This window comes from Stegodyphus dumicola, chromosome 11 (assembly GCF_044657685.1).
Source record: "Stegodyphus dumicola isolate Sdum_Otavi_A_Nest chromosome 11, ASM4465768v1".
Classification (NCBI taxonomy): Eukaryota; Metazoa; Arthropoda; class Arachnida; order Araneae; family Eresidae; genus Stegodyphus; species Stegodyphus dumicola.
This window is the reverse complement of record NC_140778.1, coordinates 71,671,173-71,683,589: the sequence shown is the minus strand read 5'-3', so window position 1 is coordinate 71,683,589 and position 12,417 is coordinate 71,671,173.

Sequence of the window (12,417 nt, the reverse complement as noted above, 5' to 3'; positions counted from 1 at the left end):
TGATCTCTTTTAGTAAATCAAGTCTGAAGCCTATTTAAAAACTCACTTTCGTCTGACAACTAATTTTAACAGAAATTACTGTGCTAAAAATCATTTTTCTTTTCACTGTGGGCTTTCTTGAAGTGAATTTTAATATCATTAAGAAACTTTCTTAATGTTTCACTTTTCTGAGTGTTTTTTTTTTTTTTTTTTTTTTTTTTTTCAGAACAGAAATCAGTTTTAAAATTTTTAGATCTAAATAATATATATATTTTTTTTTAAATTGGATAAAATTTACGAATTGTGATTCTTAATAGATTGTATAAACAAAAACTTCAAAATCTCCCTTTCTGTATATCCCCCCCCGATACTTTACTGTGAATTTAAACTTTTGACTTTTCCTCTGTCTTTGATGCTATGCGAATTTTCCAATGCTTGACTGTTTTGCACCCCACAAGATCAGAATAATAAGTCTTCCTTTTAAACCTTTCTTAAAAAAAAATAGTATTATATTGTTAGGAAATATGTTCGTGATATATTTCATAAATTAAGGTTTAATAAAACATTACATTGCTAAAGCAATGACGGAACATCTTTAAGAAATGGAGAGGGAAAAAAAATTGTGTTAAAGAAAGAAAAGGAATTTTAGAAACAGTCACCTTTATTTTTTCTCTTTATAAGGGAATCAAATCTCCCCAGTATGTTTCAAGAAAGCCAGAAGGTTTTAATGAGCAAAAATTATGTATATTCTGCATTCTTCTTTACTGTCTATAAAAAATACTTCGAATATTATCATGAAAAAACGGACATCAAAAAATTAATTTTAACTCTGTGAAGTGCATGAATGAAGAAGCTGAGAGCTCTCCCTTTTCAGTTTTACATCAGCGGTGCAAGGTTATCCAGCGTCCGCCTGCAAAATAGTTGGAAGTCACGTCCCCCCCCCCTTTTTTTTTTATTTTTGTATAGGAGAAGGAAGTTTTGAAGAAAACAATTGTTGATTTTTTTAACAGTTTTTCATTTCCCCCCCCCCATTTCATGTTTACAAATTTTTCTATAATTTCTTTTCCATCTATCTCTTAACAGATTTCATTTTCAGTGGCAATCAGAGCTAGATTTATGAGTCTTTCCTGCGATATACTTGACTGTAAATATGTCTTCATCAATTTTAATTTGGAGAATGATCTTTCGCTTCTAGCAACACTAACAAAAATGCTAAGTAGTGTTCTCAATATGATCTTCAAGTTCTGGAAGCATAAATTCTTTGACACAATTAAGTTCAGATTATTGAATAGGTCATTCATACCAACTGTAAAAATGTCATTCCAAGCTACCTATTTCCTCATAAAGGTCTTATGCGTTAATATCTTTATTGTCATCCCACTGTAACAATTTTTCCAATTTACTGCATTTTATTTTAAAATTTGCATTAATGATTTCTTATAAATTACTCAGGAAACTAAAATTATTGCAGTGATTTTTCATTACATGAAATTTTTTATTTAATGATGTCAAAGCAATATCCAAAATTCTAAAAAAGACATTTATTCTAAACTTGTCTTCTGGAGGTTGAGGAGGTTCGAAGTGACATTTTACTTTGTTGGATTTCTTCAATAGTTTTAAACTGTGGCTCACCAACCATTTCTTCTCTAAGTTCTTTGGCTTTCTCAATAATACTTTTGTAATTGATGTTACTTCTATGTACAGCTCATCAGATGAGCCTCGAAAGGCTAAATTCTGACTGCCAAGAAATTTTGTGACTTCAATCAGTTTTCCTAATACACTAGACCAATGTTTTTGTTTCATTTGGATACATCTCTTGTGTTTGGAAATCAATTGTTTTCTTTTTCACATTTTTCTCAAGCTCTTTCCATTTTAAGAAATATTTCATATGTGCTCTACTAGTCTAATGCCTATGCAAGGCTTTAGATACATTTATCTAATAATTATAGCTTTTTACGAGTCTACTAATGTCAATCAGTGAAAATGTCTTGCATCAGAAGTAAAAAACAGAATTTTTACTAATGGAAAATAATAGCCATGTACGGGGAACTGATTCTTCGTTTTCCATTTTTCTGTTATAATATGTATCACTAAACTTTAGTCCATTATTACTTTTTGGATACATTAAGCCTTTCTTTTGAGTAGGCCCCCATTTCAGACAAGTCATTCTCACTTTATCGCTAAGAGTTGGCTATTTTGCAGGATCATCAAAATGAATATTGAAGAAAGGAATTTTCATTTATGCCAGTCTCTTCCATCTAATTATCTGGATAATCATGAACTTCCAATTAATTTAATTCCATGCTTGGATCATCATTCCCTTCCTTTGGAGTTTCATCAGTCCTTTCAATAACTTCATCCAATGTAGCTGATGTTCTTTGGCCAGATGATGTTTGTTCTTTTGTAATCAGTTTTGATGCTGATTTAATGTAAATATCATTTACGTCCGAAGTAGTCTTCGTCTTCTTTATGAAATGAGATATTGCATTTGCCTGCTTTTAAAGAGCAGCATCTTTCCCTGCTTTGCGTTTAAGATTCTGTGCACGGGATGGTTTCTTCGTTTCCATATTATCAAAATTTCACACTGAAATTTAAATTAAAAAATTAAATTCTAAATATTAAATATCTAATCATTCTTTTAAAATAAACCATGACATCTGCTACATATAGAATAAAGATAAAAAGTAAAAAAAAAAAAAAAAAAATTTTAAGCTAATGAAAAACAAACAAAAAAAAAAACCTTTATTATAACTTTTTCGAGCAGCTGGTGAAGAATTAGCATCTTTCTAACAAACGATGAGGAAAAGTTTGACCGTGTGATGTGTCAAACTTAAATGCTTACCAAAGACTTCTACAGTGACCCACAGAACCTCTCTTCCCAATCACTAGCTAAGTCTTACCTCAATCCATTTGTACAACAGCACCGAAAACGAAACTTTTTCGAACAGTTGGTGAAGAATTAGCATCTTTCTAACAAACGATGAGGAAACGTTTGACCGTGTGGATATGTCAAACTTAAATGCTTGCCAAAGACTTCTACAGTGACCCACAGAACCTCTCTCCCCAATCACCAGCTAAGTCTTACCTCAATCCATTTGTACAACAGCACGGAAAACGAAGCAGATGCTAGCTCACGGCGAATATTAACCACACAATAATGCCCCTGTAAATATCCCTCAGCACATTCAACAGCTTTACGTGAAGTTGTCGTTCTCCTGTAGATATCTTTCTTTTTGATATCGCACTGTACTATTGCATTACCTTTTGTACGATTTGTACATATTTCAACTATTGTGAAATTCTAATGTTGATTTTTGTTTATTACTATTCTCAATCTTGTAAATGCTTCCAGTGTTTTAATTGCATTGTTGTTATTTCCTTTAATATATCACCTGCCGACAAAAGCCAGATTTCTAAAAGGCATCACAATCAAAACCGTTGATGTTTGGACATGTAATTCACTGACAATATCTAAAAATGGACTGTCCACAATGAAGCTTCACTTCTCCAAAATTCCTATAAAAATGGAATCAACAGATGTTGTCGTGGAAGAGCGGCAACAAACGGTTCGATTTCCCCGATGGAGGAATACAACCTCTAAAGTCTTAGCCAGACGTGTTTACTTTAGTGTTTAGGTGTGTTTACTATGGCCAGACGGCTTCATAAAGGTGGCCTATTCATCCGCCATCCTGAGCGCTGCATACCATTGACAGCAACCCGGCGGCACCATTTACAAAGGTGTAAAGAACATTTAAGAATGGATACTGGAGTCACCTTCTTGACAACAATACTCAATTTCAGCTGATACTGAGAGAGGAAGGCACACACTTTCATCCTATTCATATCAGAGAAGAAACCACTGGGTTGGTCCTGGCGTGCTTGTATGGGTAAGCATTGTAATGAGTGAATGCTACGCAATTTCGACAGAGTTTCACTTAACGGAGATCGTTACTGTGAAGAAACCATCGTCCCCCTCGTGCGTCTTTTCTGGGATGCTATTGGTCCGGACTTTGTTTTTGAAAATGCATAATGGATGAAAATACACGACCACTTGGACTCATAATGTTGAGGAGCTCCTACAACGGGGAAGATATCCAGAGAAAGGATTAGCCAGCATAACTCCGTATATTTAAATTCTATCGAACAGGTGTGGGATACTTTAGGGAGATGCTTAGCGACACGATAAATCTTACCTTCCAGAGAAAACTATGCAACTGGATGAGGCACTCCTTGACCCCAATAATAGCTGGATAATCTAGTGTTAAGTATCAACAGGCGGTACAATACAAGTGAGGTCATATCTTTTACTAAGTCCCTTTGGTTTGTAGTTTTCCCACTTGGCCAGACAGATTGTGAATCAAAGCCATTCTGCCAATAAAGGCTTTTTCTATTCGTTCCGTGCTGTATCCGTTCTATTCATTTTCTGCTACTACACTTTCCTCAGATTTTAAGTACTACATTGTGCCTCTGTGGTATGAATGTCATGCCCCTCAATTGATATTTTGCGGAATTACGGCCCAAATCAGAAAAGTTACTTAAGTTTTGAGCATTTGTGCATTTTTCTTCAGAAGAAACATTTCGAGGTTTTTTTCTTTATCCAATTTGCTTAGTAATCATGATAACGGCAGCTGGCGAAATTTTATTTGGTGCTGTATTTCCCTTCCCCCACTTCAGTTTAGCGTGTTCTCCATCATGAAAAACGCTCAAATGAACTTTGACTTAAACTATAATCGCACGTTAGGTACAGGAAAAGTGCTGTACGATGATGACTACACGCGCTACGATCGTAAATGAGGTAAAGATAAAAAGACTTGAAGTGCCATTTTTAAAAATAATGAAGTATACTATTTTTGGTACGTAATTTTAAAAACAGGCAGTTCAAGGTTGGACTAAGGCTACTATAAAGGACCTCTAGCAGCTCTCGCAGTGGCTAATCGCACCGACGGTGCGAATAGCTAACAGGCTATTCACACCACCTATGTTCGCGCATGCGCACAATCAGCCCAGGTACCAGCATTTCCGTAAGGCAGGCGGTAGGGAGAGCGAATGTTGTTAATAGTTCACCAGCAAGAGAATAATTTGCAAGTAATAATTATCAGTTACAAAGATGAGGTCAATCTGTATACATGATAATGTTCAAGAAATGATTAGATAAAATGGAGATTTAATGATGGTTCTAAATGCAAGCGAGGACGAGTAATTAGTTAAAAAATCTTTAGTGTATTGACAAAAAGGCTACAGAAATTACTTAAATCCAGAGGAATTTTTATGCAAACTTAGACCCTATTCTTATAGCATAGGACTGTCAGAATTTATTATAAGAAAACTTACTGAAAATGATAATATTCTTATATATTCATTACTTTTTCAGTATTCACACAGGTTTATAGGTTCAAATGCCATATTTCAAAATCAAAGTTATTTATGAAATAAAACCTTAAATCTGATAAATCATTTGTGTGTGCAAATTTTTAAATATAAATCTCTTACATTAAATTATTTCTGTCTTTTAAATTACATCCCATTATTTATTTCAATTTAATTGATTAATGTGTTTGTACTAATATTTCAAAGTTCTTTGAAGCACTTTTTGTGTCCTGGTATACAGAATAATTCATTTAATAGTTGATATAATCGCTTTTAACTTATTTCATGTCTAAATTTTCTACACAGAAATCCTCTGTCTAATTTTTAGTATCTTTTATCAGACGAAATTTTTCAAAGAGGAATGAATTAAAGTCTTGATTGCGCAAAACACATCTTTAAAGCTAAATGTATTCTAAGAAGTACAAAAAATGTAAACAAGATTTTGTCCCCCCCCCCAAATCAGACATTTAAACTATTCAAACCGTTCAAGAAAAGGAAAAACATTGCAAACATAAAAATCTGCCCTTTTTATATATACTTTAATAAAAGGAAATGGGTTCCTTCTTTTTATAAGAAAAGGAACCCATTTTCCTTTCCAAACTTCTGAAAGTCGCCAACGCTTAAAAAATGATAAACTATGCCAAGATAGAAACCCGCCTTTAAAAAAAAAAAAAAAAAAAAAAAAAAAAATTCAGTACAACAGTTCGCGTACGTAGAATCCGTTCCTTTCGATGGGGTTCAATTCAAGGTTAGGCCAGGAACGGAAAAAGCGTGCCATTGGTTGCTGGTAGTGACATTACCCGGGAGACAGGACGCATCGGCCGACGCGTCTGATACATGATTTTGGTAATGGAAAAAATGTAAACTAAAGCAAAATGATCATTTTATATGTGGTAGATACACCGGAAATACCGGGTATATACTTTCACATTAAGTATTTTCTTAAAAAAAAATTTTATTTTATGCACAGAATTCGTACGAATACTTAAAATAATTGTAAACATTAAATTCTTTTCGTAAAGGAAAGCATTAGAAAATGAAAAACGATATTTAAGTTAATTAAGGGAAATAAATACTTTAAAACAAGGTATTTTTCAATATTTTTTCGTAGTATTGTTTGCACTAAATAAATCTTGTTGAACAGAACACATGATGGCATAACTGCTAAGATCATGGTAAAAACATAATCAAAAAGTATTATTCTATTTATTTTCATAGCTCATGCACTTTTTTGAATACAAATAAACTTTGACATTCCATGAGAAATATATGATCGTGATGTTCAGTTTAAATTACATATCTCAAGTAAAAATATATATAAATATAAATAATAAACTTGCCCTACATCTTAGTTTCGGCCCACCAGCGGCCGAGCGGTAAAGTCGCTGAACACTGGTAGTTCGGTCCGAATCCCGCGAACGGGCTGGGTGCATGGGCGTTTTCGTGGTTTTCCTCATGTGTAATGTGTATACGAGCCAGTTTCCCTGAGAAAGTCCACGAAGGCATCACACCTATTACGCAGATAGCCCTAGTGTGCTTTGCCATAATTAAATACACCACCACATCTTAATTTCAATTCAGCCAGTACACAAATTAAATATTTTTAATTACTAATTTATTTTTATCAGGTTGTTTCTTAAAATACTTTTGTTATACTCGAAATATGTGTTCAATATTGAATTATTTTTCTTTCTCTTATTATTAAAAACAAGTTATATGGAATCAAAATTAAAACATATGCAGCAGTTAAATAACACTGAGCAGAATATCTTACTTACTCTTTCGCTATTTGTATTCTAGCATTATATACAGATTTGTTTTCCTTCAGGTTCAAGCATGTGTAAGTTATATCAACTAAATTACATCACACATACCTGTAGGCATCAGTTAAATAACACTGAAGGAAATATGTCACTCACTCATTCGATGTTTGCATCATAGTGTGGTCGAGAAATTGTTCTTTCCTCACGGTCAGGCATGTATCAGTTTACTTAGTTCGCAAAGCTTAACCCAGACGCTGCTTCAATACATAGAATTTCGTTTGGGATGTAAAGAAAGTAACCAAAACATGTGAATGAAGTTGGATACGCGAATTTATTAACTAATCATTCAGGTGCTCATGTAGTGGCCCAGTTATTGCATGAGAAATAATTATTTTTTATTTCATATATTTGTTCATGTGTTTAATTATTTTATAAAATTAACTTTAATATTTTGTTAATATTTATATTTATATTTCTTTTATGGTGAATGGCAATAAGTAGTTCATATTTATATTTAAATTTCTTTATGCTGAATGGCAACTAGTTCTAGTTCTGATTCATGATTGCTAGGTTTTGGTTTCAAAAACGTTGCTCGTAGCGTTGCATTTCGATAGCTGGAAAATAAAATGCAATAACTTAGCTATTTGTTTATAATTCATGCTGTTCCTAGTCATAAATTAATTTTAAACATTAGTAGCCAAGGCTACATCGTGGTGACCATGATTAATTTTCGAAATGTCAACAAATGACTCTTCTGAAACTGCTATGAAAGATACGATGCAGTCACCGGAACTTCATAAGGTGAGTGTTAAAATACCTCCTTTTTGGACTGATAAACCGGAAATATGGTTTTTTCAAGATGAAGCTCAGTTCAAAATTAGTAATATCGTTTCAGAAGAAACGAAATTTAATTATTTAGTTTCACAGCTTGAACTTAAGTTCGTAGAAAATATTTGGGACATTGTAACGAACGATACTGCCACAAAATATTCGGATGCTAAAATTAGGTTATTGCATTTATTCAAAGAAAGTGAAAATGTACGGATTAAACGTTTGATTGCTGGTATCGAACTTGGAGACATGAAACCAAGCCAACTTTTGCAGAAGTTGAGATCAGTTGCTACTACAGATGTGTCTGAAAATCTAATCAAAATTTTATGGCTGGAGAAGCTACCTGACTCAATAAAAAATATATTATTAGTTAGTGATGAAGATGTAACCAAGTAAGCGTCTATGGCAGATAAAATTAGTGATATGAGTCGGAAACCAGAAGTATTTAGTGCTAATGCTCCTTCCGTTCCCGCAAATGATTTGTTGCAAAGAATTACCTTTCTTGAACAAAAAATTGATCAAATAACCATTCTCTCAAGACGCAGGGATTCGGATTTACGTAATTCACGTTCACGATCTCGAAGCCGATCTCGTAAACGATATGACCCTACTGGCAAATTTTGTTTCTATCACTTTCAATTTGGAGCAAAATGTATTCCAGAGAAATGCCAGCCTCCGTGTGCTTAGGTAAAAAACGATTCCAAAAACCAGGAAAACTCGAATCTGCAGTAGGTTCAGCGGCAAACGCTGCTGCAGAAAATATGAAGGATTGTCGCAAATTTCGTTTATTCGTTCGTGACCGAAGATCAAATTTGCACTTTCTTATTGATAGCGGAGCTGACGTAAGCATAATTCCTGCTACTTCACAGAATAAATGTAAAACTGAATACAAACTGTATGCAGCTAATGGCACAGATATTTCCACTTATGGCATAAAAACGCTTAACTCTTGATTTGGGATTACGTCGTGATTTTCAGTTTCCATTCATAATTGCTGATGTCACAAAAGGTATTTTAGGAGCTGACTTTCTTCACAAATATAAATTGCTTATCGATATAAATAAGAAAAATTAATTGATGGCGTAACACAGCTTTGTGTCCAGTGTGATGTCGCTGCTATTTCCAGTGATTACTCAGTAACCACATTAAATAAATCCATAAAAATTTTCGATTTACTGTCGAAATATCCCGAAATTTCTAAACCTAACCTTTTTCTATACAAATTAAACATGGTGTTACACATTTTATTACGACTGATGGTCAACCCGTTTATTCAAAGGCACGACAGCTCGATCCAAAACGCTTAGCTATAGCTAAAGAGGAATTTAAATTTATGCTTGACAATGGAATAATTCGTCCATCAAACTCCCAGTGGTCAAGCCCCTTGCACCTTGTTACGAAAAAGGATGGTTCATATCGTCCTTGCGGAGACTACCGACGATTGAATGCGCAGACGATACCTGATCGATACCCAATTCCTCGCATTGAAGATTTTCATCATATTTTAAGAGGTACAAATATTTTTTCTAAAATTGATTTATTCAAAGCTTATTTTCAAATTCCCATTGCAGAAGAAGACAAATGTAAAACGGCTATCATCACTCCTTTCGGTGTATACGAATTTAATGTAATGAGTTTCTGTTTAAAAAATGCTCCTGCAACGTTCCAAAGATTTATTCACGAAGTCTTTAGAGGATTAGAATTCGTTTTTCCCTATTTAGACGATATACTCATTGCATCCAGTACTCATGAAGAACACGAAAATCACCTTAAATTATTTTTCGAAAAATTACATACATTTGGGTTAAGAATTAATGTTTCAAAATCTGTATTTGCTGTTCCACAAATCGAATTTCTAGGCTACCTAATTACACCTAAGGGTTCCCGTCCTTTGCCAGAAAGAGTTCAAGCTATTACTAACTACAAACGACCAGAAACAATTCATGAACTTAGAACTTTTCTTGGAATTCTTAACTTTTATCGTCGTTATATAAAGGATGCAGCGAAGAATCAAGCATTGTTACATGCGTATCTCAAGGGAGCTAAAAAGAGGGACAAACGTAAAATCAAATGGACTGAAGAAGCTGAAAAACAGTTTGAAACGTGCAAGAATGACCTGGTGAACAAGGCACTGTTGTCTTTTCCCAATTCTGAACTACCTCTGGCGTTATTTACAGATGCTTCAGATACGGCGATTGGCTCAGTGTTGCAACAATATGAAAACTCCTCGTGGAAGCCAATAGCATTTTTTTCTAAAAAATTAAGTGATACTCAGCAAAAATATAGCACCTATGATAGAGAACTATTAAGCATATATCTTTCAGTTAGACACTTTAAGCATTATCTAGAAGGAAGATTATTTACAATTTATACAGATCACAAGCCCTTAATATTCGCCTTTCGTCAAAAACTTGACAAAGCAGCACCTAGACAGGCTCGCCAACTTCAATACATCTCCCAGTTTTCGACTGATATCAAATATGTAAAAGGTGAGAATAATATTGTGGCGGATACATTATCTAGAGTTAATGAAATTTCATCGATAGATTATGATAAAATAGCTGATGAACAAACTTAAGATGAAGAACTGAAGAGTTTGCAAACCACTACTTCCTTGAATTTCAAGCAATGTTCTCTACCTTCGGGGAAATATTTGTGGTGTGATACATCAACTAAACATATTCGGCCGTATATTCCTCAGGCTTTCAGAAAACACGTCTTTCAACGAATTTATGGTTTATCACATCCAGGAATAAAATCGACTATGAAATTAATGACATCAAAATTCATTTGGCCTAACATAAAAAAAGATGTACAGTTGTGGACAAGAACCTGCATTCCTTACCAAAAAGCTAAAATCAGTCGGCATACCAAAACAAAATTAGGTGAGTTTGAAGTACCACCAGGAAGATTTTCTGTCATCCATATCGATTTCATAGGACCACTTCCACCATCTAAAGGGAATATTTATTGTCTTACTTGCATAGATAGATTTTCGAATTGGATGGAAGCAATATTTCAGCTGAGAATGTTGCTAGAGCCTTTTATAGCAACTGGATTACGCGTTTCGGAACGCCAAGTAAACTCATTAGTGATCGTGGATCCCAATTTAAAAGTGATACATTACGAGCTTTGTCCAAAATCTGTGGCATCAATTTACAACACACTACTGCCTACCACCCCTCGTGTAATGGCAAAGTTGAGCGCCTTCATCGAACATTAAAAACAGCATTAAAAGCCCACAACATATCTTGGACGGACACGTTACCAACAGTACTTTTGGGTTTGCGTACTGCTATTCAAGAAGATACCAATCATTCTATTGCGCAAGTAGTTTATGGCCAGAGTCTCAGACTTCCTGGAGAGTTTTTCAGCAAACCAAGTATCCAGACAGCATCGGAGACTTTTGCTAATAAACTCCAGAAACAGATGGAAGTTGTTGGACCGAGACTAATTCGTAAAAATTCATCTGAACAGATATTTGTACATAAAGACTTAAAAACTTGTTCTCATGTGTTTCAGCGAATAGATCGGGTAAAAAAACTTCTGGAACCTCCTTATGAAGGACCATTTCCTGTTATTGATCGCAAGGACAAATATTTTACTATTAGCATAAAAGGAAAACATGTTAATGTATTCCTCGATCGCTTGAAACCAGCATATATTTTAGCTGAGGAAAATTCTCAGTTGATACAACCTGACTACACTAATTTGCATAGACCGGACTCAAATTCGGATGTGAATCAAAAACATTCTCGCACAGGCAGAATTATACGTTTACCTGTTAGATTCAAGGGCTGACTAAATTATTTTGATAGTGGTTAACACTGCATTGCTAGTTACTACTTATTTCTCCATCTTCGTAACTTAACTTAGTTACTGGTGGGGGAGTAGTGTAGTGGCCCAGTTATTGCATGAGAAATAATTATTTTTTATTTCATATATTTGTTCATGTGTTTAATTATTTTATAAAATTAACTTTAATATTTTGTTAATATTCATATTTATATTTCTTTTATGCTGAATGGCAATAAGTAGTTCATATTTATATTTAAATTTCTTTATGCTGAATGGCAACTAGTTCTAGTTCTGATTCATGATTGCTAGGTTTTGGTTTCAAAAACGTTGCTCGTAGCGTCGCATTTCGATAGCTGGAAAATAAAATGCAATAACTTAGCTATTTGTTTATAATTCATGCTGTTCCTAGTCATAAATTAATTTTCAACATTAGTAGCCAAGGCTACACTCAGTATTGGTAAACATGACACTGAGTTTAAATATCTCACTTCTTCATAGACAAAATGAAGATTATGATAAAAAATTATTTAAAATGAGAAATTTTTCAATTTAAATGTAAAATAGCAGTAAAATGAAAAATAAATGTAAAATTACATCACAGTTATGTATGAAAACTACATAAATTCATTAAAAAAATAGTTATTTTATCTGGTTCTAAAAGTGTTTTCCGCCAAAAAAA